The following is a 10,440-nucleotide window of genomic DNA, read 5'->3' on the forward strand; positions in this document are numbered from 1 at the left end:
ATTTCTGTGCTTCGTTGTGAGGTGTTTGCTATTTTAGTTTGGGAATGTGATTTCTGTGAAATTATTTGAGACAAATAATCTGGATATCTTTTTTATATCAAGAGATTCTAGAATCTTGAATATCGAAGATGAATTTAGATTTGGTTTATAAAATTAATGAGGTCCTTCCAGGGGTGAAGCTAGGTGGTGGGAAAGGGGGGCGATGGCCCCCCCTAATTTTAATTTTTTACATGTAAATTATATGTAAATTTTAGTTTAGCCCCCCTTAAAATTTTATTTTAGTCTTAGTTTATTGGATAAATATTTTTGGCCCCCTCTAATATTTTATCTAGCTCCGCCCCTGGGTCCTTCAATGGAATTGGACAACTGAAATCAGATTGGTTCAAAAATTGGCGAACTGGGTGGTAAATGCTATGGCCAAGCATTCTTTGAAACAAGATGTAAAATATATCGAGTGGCGTCAACTTTGGGATAGACACTGTAATTCTTAGAGAAGATCTCACCAATATCACTTACTCCCTCTTTTTTTCTTTGCTTTTTTTTTTTGAATAATTATTCAAATCAATCTCCAAAAATAAAAAATGGACATTTTAATCTCTAAAAAAAAATAATACACACAAATATTCTTAAAGTTTTATTTCATTAGACAAATCAATTTCAGTTCAATTTTCGATAGAATAATTACCCAAATCAGTCTCCAAAAATTTTAAAATTGACTTTTAAAATGAGCTATTTTACTCCCTAAAAAAAATTAAAACACAGTTCAATCTCCAACATTTTTTTCCGTCAAATATAAGAGTCACTCATCCATAAAAAAAAGAGTAAAATATTATTATTATTATTATTATTATTATTATTATTATTATTTATACGATAATACTATACTATAATTTTTTGTATTTTAATAAAAATAAATTTATTTATTAAATTTTTATGTATGTATTTATAATATAAAAAAACTTTTGCATAAAAAAGATAAGATATATATAGTAACTCAATAATAATAATAATAATAATAATAATAATAATAATAATAATAACTATTCTACAAGAAATTTAATATTAAAATTGTTTGATATTTTTGCATTTAATATAATTAAAAGATGTCCTATTTTAAAAAGTATGTTTGTATTAAAAGAAATTATTTTAATTTGGATTTCAAAACATCATTATTTACTTTACTTGTTTCCAACGAAAAGAGTGTATCAATATATTAGTGTCGTCGTCCACATGCACAAAGCTAAGTTAATAACAATAAAGGTTGACATATAGTAAAAGTAAAATGGACAAAAAATTGTTATGTCTGACAGAAAAAAAATGTTGGGATTGATCTATGTATTAATTTTTTGAGAGACTAAAATGTCCACTTTTAAATTTCTTGTGGATTGATTTGGGTAATTACTCTATCGAAAAATAGACTGAGGACTGATTTATCTGTTGGAGTAAAATTCTTGGGATTAATCTGTGTATTAATTTTTCTTGGGGACTAAAATGTCCACTTTTAAAATCCTTAAGTAACGTTTGTTTTGAGTTACTGAGACGAAAACTAAGAGACTAGGACTCAGTATCATGTTTGTTGGTCTAGAGACTGATACTAAAATTTCAGTCTTTGTCTTTAAAATTTTAATATTTTTTAACCTTCAAAAAACGGGAACACAAAGGATTAAAATTTTTTAGGACAGAGACTGAAATTTTAATAATATTTTATACTTAAAATACCCCTATTTTAATTAATTAACTTTAACTTTATCTTTTATGCAAATTAAATTAGAATTTCACTCTTATTTCAATTTTTGTCTCTCACTTTATACCAAACACAATACTGAAATTTATTTCAATCTCAGTTTCTCAGTTTCTTCTCTCTTTCAAATGCTATTTAAGGACTTGGGTAATTACTTTTTTTTTTCTTAGACAAACAAAAAAGAACCAATTTCAGAAGGTTAATGGTCCCTTTGCGTAAATACCTGCTTCATTTTAATTTTCATAGGGTAAATGTGTTCAAATAATTTATGTATGTAGATAATAATTATAAACCTAAGTTAACTTAATAATTTTAAGTATTTGTAAGTCAAAATAGTTAATTAATGAATTAATTTGGCTCATATTTATTACTTATAAAAAAACTATTTTATTCATTAAAATTATAAAAATGAAAATAATTTACATATGTAAAACAGAGTACATTAACCTAATTTGTGATTAAGTTGTCGAGGGCAATGATTTGGAGTGAGATTGAAAAGCTAGTAGTGATGGTAGCAATGGAACTCAGTGGTGATTAAATTATGAGAATAAAATTGCTATTTGGATCTAAAAACCGTTGTAAAATAAAAAATGAATGTCACAATCTATTACGATGAAAATATAAAAAAAAAATAGGAATTGTAACTAATTTTGATTAAAAAAAAGGAAAAAAGTCTTTTTAATTTTATAAATTTTTTTTTTAGAATTTGAATTTGGGAGTTTTGTTATGTATAGCTAGAGAATTGAGGAAATTTAATGTTACTATATGTTAGGGATTTGAGTTGTAATGATAAAGGTTAGCATAGTGATTAGTTAGTTTTGGCGGCAAAGTTAGTTAGGCTTCAGCTGTGACTTAGTTTTTGACTCAGCCTTATATTCCTCTGCTATATATACCTAGTAGCATCAGTGTATACTGTATAGTAATCATTAATCAATATATTTAAGTAAATGCAATTTTACTCATTCAGTTCTATTCTTTTTTCTTGTTCCTTTAATTCCTTTGTTCATTCACTCTAGCGGTCTAGCCGTTAAGCTTTTACTCTAATATACGGAAGTGGATCATTTTCATTGAAAAAAAAAATTATGTTTAATCTCATTTTTTATTATTCTCTCTCTTATTTATTTTTGATCCCACTTACAAAATTAAAGATAAAAAATCGCATTTTATTCTTTTAAACGTTAAAAAAAATAAAGATTATCCATTTCTCTAACATACCCATTATAAAATGGTTTACTTTCGAGTAAATTATATACATAACTACCCCAAAAAAATATTTAAAAAAGATATTCACATACATAACAACATAAGTGATAAAATGAGTATTTACAACTAGAAAAATAATAGAAGCAAGATAGATACATTCGTGAAAATCAATAAAAGATAAATAAAACAAATGAAACAAATAAAACAAATGAAACAATTAAAAAAAAAAACAGTATAACTAAAAGAAAGGGAGAAGGAAGGTGGTACTTGCCTTTAAATTTCTTTGTCCTCGTACTAATGTGGGTCAAGGTAATAATGATACTGTGGAAACGCGTCAAAGAGAGGGTCATGCTCTCATCAAACTCTATCGTGCAAGTCCAAGAACAGAGGGCGAAGAGATTGGAGATGAGGAATCAAGCTTCATCCATGGTGAAGCAAGATGTGAGAGTATGTGATGAGAAAGAGTGAGAGAAAGGAACGGGAATTGAACTCAAAGTGATGTTGATGTGAAAAATGTTCAATTAGTTATTTCCCTTGTTTTGACATTCTGTTTATATACAAACTAAAGGGAAAAAAATAAAAGAGTCATTAACTTAACTGATTAGCTATAATCTCTAACTGATTAACTATGCCAGTTGGCATTCCTAATTTCTATTTACAAATGCCTATTCAAGTTACAGCCTCCCGCAAACTAGGACTATAAATATCCAGAAGTCCTAGTTTGGCAATGTTGCTGTTGAAGGGTGCTGGAGCCAGAGCTTTAGTGAGGAAATCGGCGAGTTGGTTAGAGGACGAGACCGGCATCAGGTGAGTGAGGCCTGAAAGATGTTGATTCCTGGCAGTGTGACAGTCGACTTCGATATGTTTCGTTCGTTCATGGAAAATTGGGTTGGTGGCGATGTGAATGGCGGATCTGTTATCACAGAAGAGTGTAATTGGTTTCGTGAGGGGGAGTCCAATATCCTTCATTATGTAGGAGAGCCACTGTGCTTGGCAAGTTGCAAGCGCCAGTGCCCGATACTCGGCTTCAGAGGAGGATCGTGCGACTGTGCTCTGCTTCTTGCTCTTCCAACTAATCAGCGACTTACCAAGATAAAAGCAGTGACCAGTGATTGACCGGCGAGAGTCAGCACAAGTTGCCCAATCTGCATCTGAGAATCCGGTAAGAGTGAGATCATTATCTGCCAAGAAGAGAAGGCCAACAGCGGGACAACCTTTCAAATATTTTAAGACACGATAAGCTGCTTGCATATGAATATCAGTGGGATAATCGATGAACTGACTGAGCCTTCCCATAGCATAGGCAATGTCTGGTCTGGTGTTGGTCAGGTACAAAAGCCTGCCAATTAACTGTCTGTATCCAGTTTTGTCTTCCAGTGGAGTCCCACTCTCCCTAGATAACTTTGAAGCAGTGGTGTAATCCATAGGTGTGCTTACTGATTTGCACTCTAAGAATCCAAAGTCTTTGAGAATATCCATGGCATACTTGCGTTGGCATAGATGAACGCCCTTCGAAGATCTAGCGACCTCCATACCCAAAAAGTACTTTACATCCCCCAAGTCTTTGATTTTGAACTTCTGATCCAGCAGTTGCTTGATAGACTCAATTGCAGCAAGGTCATCTCCTGTGAGTACCAAATCATCTACGTATACCATAATAATAGTGACGCCATGAGTGGTGAGTTTGGTGTACAAAGAGTGATCAGATTCTGATTTGATAAAACCAGCGGATTTCAAGGTTTCAGTCAACTTTAAGTTCCATTGCCTGCTTGCTTGTCTTAAACCATACAAGGACTTCTCAAGCCTGCACACTGACTTCGGGCTTAATCCTGGTTGCTGCAGTCCAGGGGGTAGCTTCATGTATACTTCTTCGTTCAACTCTCCATGTAAGAAGGCAGTGTTTACATCCAACTGCTTGATGTGCCACTTCTTTGCTGCGGCCAAAGCCAACACAACTCTTAAGGTTGACATTCGAACAACAGGGCTGAAGGTGTCTATGAAATCAACTCCTTTAATTTGTGTGAAGCCCTTTGCGACTAGTCTGGCCTTGTGGCGTTCAATGGTCCCATCAGGATGATATTTGATTCGGAACACCCACTTGCAACCGATGGCTCTCTTGCCAGATGGGAGTGTGGTGATTTTCCAAGTATGATTTCTCTCCAGTGCCTCCAGTTCACATTGTATGGCTTCTTTCCAGCAAGGGTGAACAACAGCTTGCTCATAGTCACTAGGAACAATATTTGAAGAAATGGCCAAAGAGAACGCTCGATGTTTTGTACTAAGTGCATCATAAGAGATGACCTGTGACATAGGATGCCTGCAAAGAGAATTGGTAGCAGTGGTATTTATGTGGCATTGATAGTCATTGAGATAATTTGGTACTTTTCTAATCCTGGCAGATCTTCTAACAACACGTGAGGTGAAGTTAGGTGCAGGTGATGCATGAGGATTAGTAGAATGTGATGTGGCTTGTGAAGCAGTGACAGGTGCAGAGATGTATTATGATGAATCTTGTTGTATTAATGTGTGATCTGCAATAGGTGCATTATGATGTATATGATGAGATGAATTGGATGTGTTGTGTGATGAATGCATGAATGAGTTGTCTGTGTTATATGTGTCATCGGTAAAAGGATCGTCAAAATTATGTCGAAAGAGCTGTGATTTTTGTGAATGTTGGATAAGTTCAGCATTTGATATTTTTGGGTTATCGGTTGAATCAGATTCTGAAGTTGAGTATGGAAAGTGGTTTTCATAGAAAATAACATTTCTAGATGTAAATATATTTTTGGATTGCAAATCTATAAGAGTGAATCCCTTTGTCCCTTCCTTGAAGCCCAAAAAAGCACATTTCTTGGCTCTCGGATCCAATTTTGTTCTGCCATTAGTAAGGGTTGATGCATATGCTAAACATCCAAATACCTTTAAATTGCTTAAATCTGGTATTTTATTAAAAAGGATGTTGAAAGGAGAACTGTTTTTGAGAAATTCACTTGGTTGGATATTGATTAGATGCACAGCATGTTTGACAGAAAAATTCCAAAAACATTTTGGCATGGATGAGTGAAATAGTATAGCTCTTGCCACCTCTAACACGTGTTGGTGTTTTCGCTCCACGATACCATTTTGCTGGGGGGTTTCAACACAAGATGTGTGATGCAAGATGCCATGAGATGCATAGAATGATTTTAAGAGAAATTCAGGGCCATTATCAGTTCGCACGCATTTTACAGTTTTGTTAAATTGGGTTTTAACCATTGCAATGAAATTCTTAACAAGGTCAGACGCTTCAGACTTGGCTTTCATGCAATGTATCCAAGTGTATCGACTCTTGTCATCCACAATGGTCAAAAAATACTTGTGTCCATGAATGGAAGGTGTTGATATAGGACCCCAAATGTCAAGATGCAACAAATCAAAACAGCTAAGAGATTCAGAAGTACTATATGAAAATGGTAATCGCTTTTGCTTTGCTAAATGGCAAGAGTTACATGGATTTATTTGTTCATTACAATTGATGAAGGGATGAGTTTTATGCATTATTTGTAGTCTATGCTGTGGAATGTGACCTAATCTAGTATGCCATAAGGCATTTATGATATGTGTGTAAGCTGCAGAATTGTCATCAGTAGTGACAGCTGCTGTGAATGTAAGTGATGGGTGCCTGGAAGTGTGTGTGAAATCAGTTTTGTGAGCTGCAGAACAGAAAAATTGCTTATCCAATGTATAGAGACCATCAGCACATTTAGCTACTCCAATCCTCTTCAAAGTAGCTTGGTCCTGTATCTCACATAAGTTGTCATCTATGAGCATTTTGCACTTCAACTTGCTGGTTAATTTTGACACAGAAATTAATTTGAAATCGAAGTTTGGAATGAAAAGCACATTTGAAAGGTATAATTGATTAGAAAACCTTATGGTGCCAATGATGCTACTAGTCGTATGGCTACCATCAGGCATTCTAACAATCATGGGACTGATTTCTTGATATGATTGAAAATCGTCCAAATTAAAAGTGACATGATCAGTTGCCCCTGTGTCTATTACCCAGAGGTGAGATTTAGCAGTAACAAAGGTTGAAATGTTGCTACTGTATTTTAAAATGACAGTGTTACCTTGAATCAATGGAGTATTGTTTGTGGTGGATTGAACCTGATTTGTGACTTGAGGTTGTTGCTGAGCCTCCTGTCCTTTGAGAAATTGCAGAATTGCATCCTTTTGGTGTGAAGAGAGTTCATAACTTGTAGAATCACCAACTTCCTTCTGACTGTTGCTTAGGCTGCATTGGCTGAGATCATCAAGTCTCTTCTCAGCAGGTGCTTCAGCAGCAATGTAGTTGACGCTACTGATTTGCCTTTGCCTCAAGTGAGGCGGCAAACCATGCTTTTTATAGCATGTCTCAATAGTGTGGCCGGTCTTGTCACAGAATGTACATTGCACTCTGCTTCCTCGTCCTCTGCCAGGAGCCTGGTGTCTACCTCTCCCTCTGCCTCTCCCTCGGTTGCTTTCATTGTTCGATTGCATGGATCTGTTAAAGAAAACCTTGGATTCATTGCATTCATTGAATTGTCGTTCCTGCTGTGTTAACATGGAGAAGGCAGCATCAATGTCAGGTGTGGGATTCATCAGCATTAGTTGGGATCTGACATTAGCGTATTGGTCATTCAGTCCTCTTAAAAACCTGGTGGTGCAATCCTCTTGCCTATGCTCTCTGATTATATTCAACCCACATGAGCACACAGAAGTACAATTTACGCAATCAGGAATGGGTCTGAAATTGTTCAAATCCTCCCAAAGAGATTTCAGCTTTGTGTAATAAGCTGTAACAGTAGCGTCTCCCTGTTTCAATTGAAATAGTTCTTCTTGCAATTCTGCCACCCGAAACTTATCACCATGATAATATCTATTCCTCAGTTCCTTCCAAATATCTGAGGCGTTATTATTCCAAATCACGCTCGCTGAAATTTCAGGACTCAATGATAGCGTTATCCATGACACTAAGTAAGTGTTGCATTTCTCCCAAGCTTCAAAAAGCGCATCGTTTTCATTCGGCCTTGTGATTGATCCATCAATGAACTTGAGCTTATTCTTTGACTTCAAGGCCAACAACATGGCTCTGCTCCAAGCACTGTAATTACTTGCAGTTAAAATAACTGGAATGAGAGGATTACCAGGACTTTCGCTCGGATGGAGAAAGTAAGGGCTCGCTGGATCTTGCCATGAATTGACTGAATTTCTCGCCATCTGAGCTTGAATTGCTGACATTTGTTTCAAAAAATTCGCAATTGATTGAGCATCCATCACATTGGGATTCAACGGTTGAGTGTTATCCATTGCAGTTTAGGGATTGAAGAAAATGAGAAGGGGATCTTTCGAGATGAAAGAAATCGGAGCGGTTACCAGGGGGAAAATGAAAGAAAATGAAATTCAAGAACACAATTGACGAATTCAAGAATCTGTTTGGTTGCCAGATTCAAATCTTCTATTCTTGGTCTCGTTGATCGGAGCGGTTACCTCCCTTCCACGCTCACCGCACCATGTGGAAACGCGTCAAAGAGAGGGTCATGCTCTCATCAAACTCTATCGTGCAAGTCCAAGAACAGAGGGCGAAGAGATTGGAGATGAGGAATCAAGCTTCATCCATGGTGAAGCAAGATGTGAGAGTATGTAATGAGAAAGAGTGAGAGAAAGGAACGGGAATTGAACTCAAAGTGATGTTGATGTGAAAAATGTTCAATTAGTTATTTCCCTTGTTTTGACATTCTGTTTATATACAAACTAAAGGGAAAAAAATAAAAGAGTCATTAACTTAACTGATTAGCTATAATCTCTAACTGATTAACTATGCCAGTTGGCATTCCTAATTTCTATTTACAAATGCCTATTCAAGTTACAGATACGAAGATGGAAGATGGAAAAAATCTGGTGTCTCCCATCTCATTGCTCCTCGTTTCGGTTCGAATTTTATTATGGATTCCCGATTAATTGTCTTTGTGAAAAAAATGGATACCTGCAGAGATATCTAATTATCTATGTATTTTTATGGTATAATATTATTCAATATATAATGTAACACAATTCAAACGCAATTGTAATATAATTTAACATACATATTAAAATAAAATAAAAATAATTTCTAATATATAAAATAATATAATTTACCTCAATAAATGAAGACATTTTAATAAATTTATCTTTGCAGACATTTAGCATATTTTCATATAGTATTTTTACTTTTGTCTCTGTTGTATTTATCCGCGAAGACAGATTTTATCCCGGTGAAGATTTGTGGGTCTTCATTTATCCTTCTATCTCAGATCATTTCTGCAAATACCTGTTTTTGAGATTTTTTTTTGTCATCTCTAATGTTGTGGCACCTAGCTTTCTCAATGAATAATTATATTTATTTATATTAGTTTCAGTCCTAAAGTATTTTTTGTGACTTTCATTCCTAAAATATGAGTACTAAAATGATTTAACTTTGAGTAAAGTATCGTTTTTGTCTCTAACGTTTGGAATAAGTTCTAAAGTTGTCCCTAACGTTTCAATCGTCTTATTTAAGTCTCTAACGTTTCAAAATTGACTCAATATTATCCTGCCGTTAGAGATCCGTTAACAGAATTGATGGCAGGACAAAATTGAGACGATTTTAAAACGTTAGAGACTTAAACAGGACAAAAACGTTGGAGACAAAAACAATACATAAAAATAAATTTTAATTTAATTTTATCTTTCAATAATATCAATCTTTTACTGTACATAGTATTCAATTATTTTTTAATTACATCAAAATAAATTACACTTAATTACATTACTTTTATTTTCAATAAATTTATTTTTTTATAATTTTAAAAAATTTTGATACATTAGAGAGACAAAAGGTATAATTTATATTTTATTATATATATATATATATTATTTTTTTTTTTACAAGTTTATATACTAGTCATTCTACAAACATTACATGATAACTAAAAATCTTTAAGAGTAAAATTATAAAAAAAAATTAATTTATTTAGAATGAAAGTAATATGATTAAGTATAATATACTTAGATGTCATTAAAAAATAATTGAATACTATGTACAGTAAAAGTTGATATTATTGAAGGATAAAATTAAAATTTATTTCTATGTATTGTTTTTGTCCCCAACGTTTTCGTCCTATTTTAGTCCATAACGTTTCAAAATCGTCTCAATTTTGTCCCGCCGTTAATTCTGTTAACGAATCCCTAACGGCAGGACAACATTGAATCAATTTTGAAATATTAGGAACAATTTTAAAACTTATCCCAAACGTTAGGGACAAAAACGATACTTTACTCTTTAATTTTATTTTCAATTTAAATGCACGACTTACTTTTTATTTCATTTCAATTAAAGAAATATATAATTTATTTTTCATTTTTATTTTTTATAAGTATCTAATAATACAATTTTAATTAAATTCAAGATTTTTTTTATTATGTTTTATTTATTCATATAAAATTTGATGTTT

Source organism: Arachis hypogaea, chromosome 4 (assembly GCF_003086295.3).
Source record: "Arachis hypogaea cultivar Tifrunner chromosome 4, arahy.Tifrunner.gnm2.J5K5, whole genome shotgun sequence".
Taxonomy (NCBI): domain Eukaryota; kingdom Viridiplantae; phylum Streptophyta; class Magnoliopsida; order Fabales; family Fabaceae; genus Arachis; species Arachis hypogaea.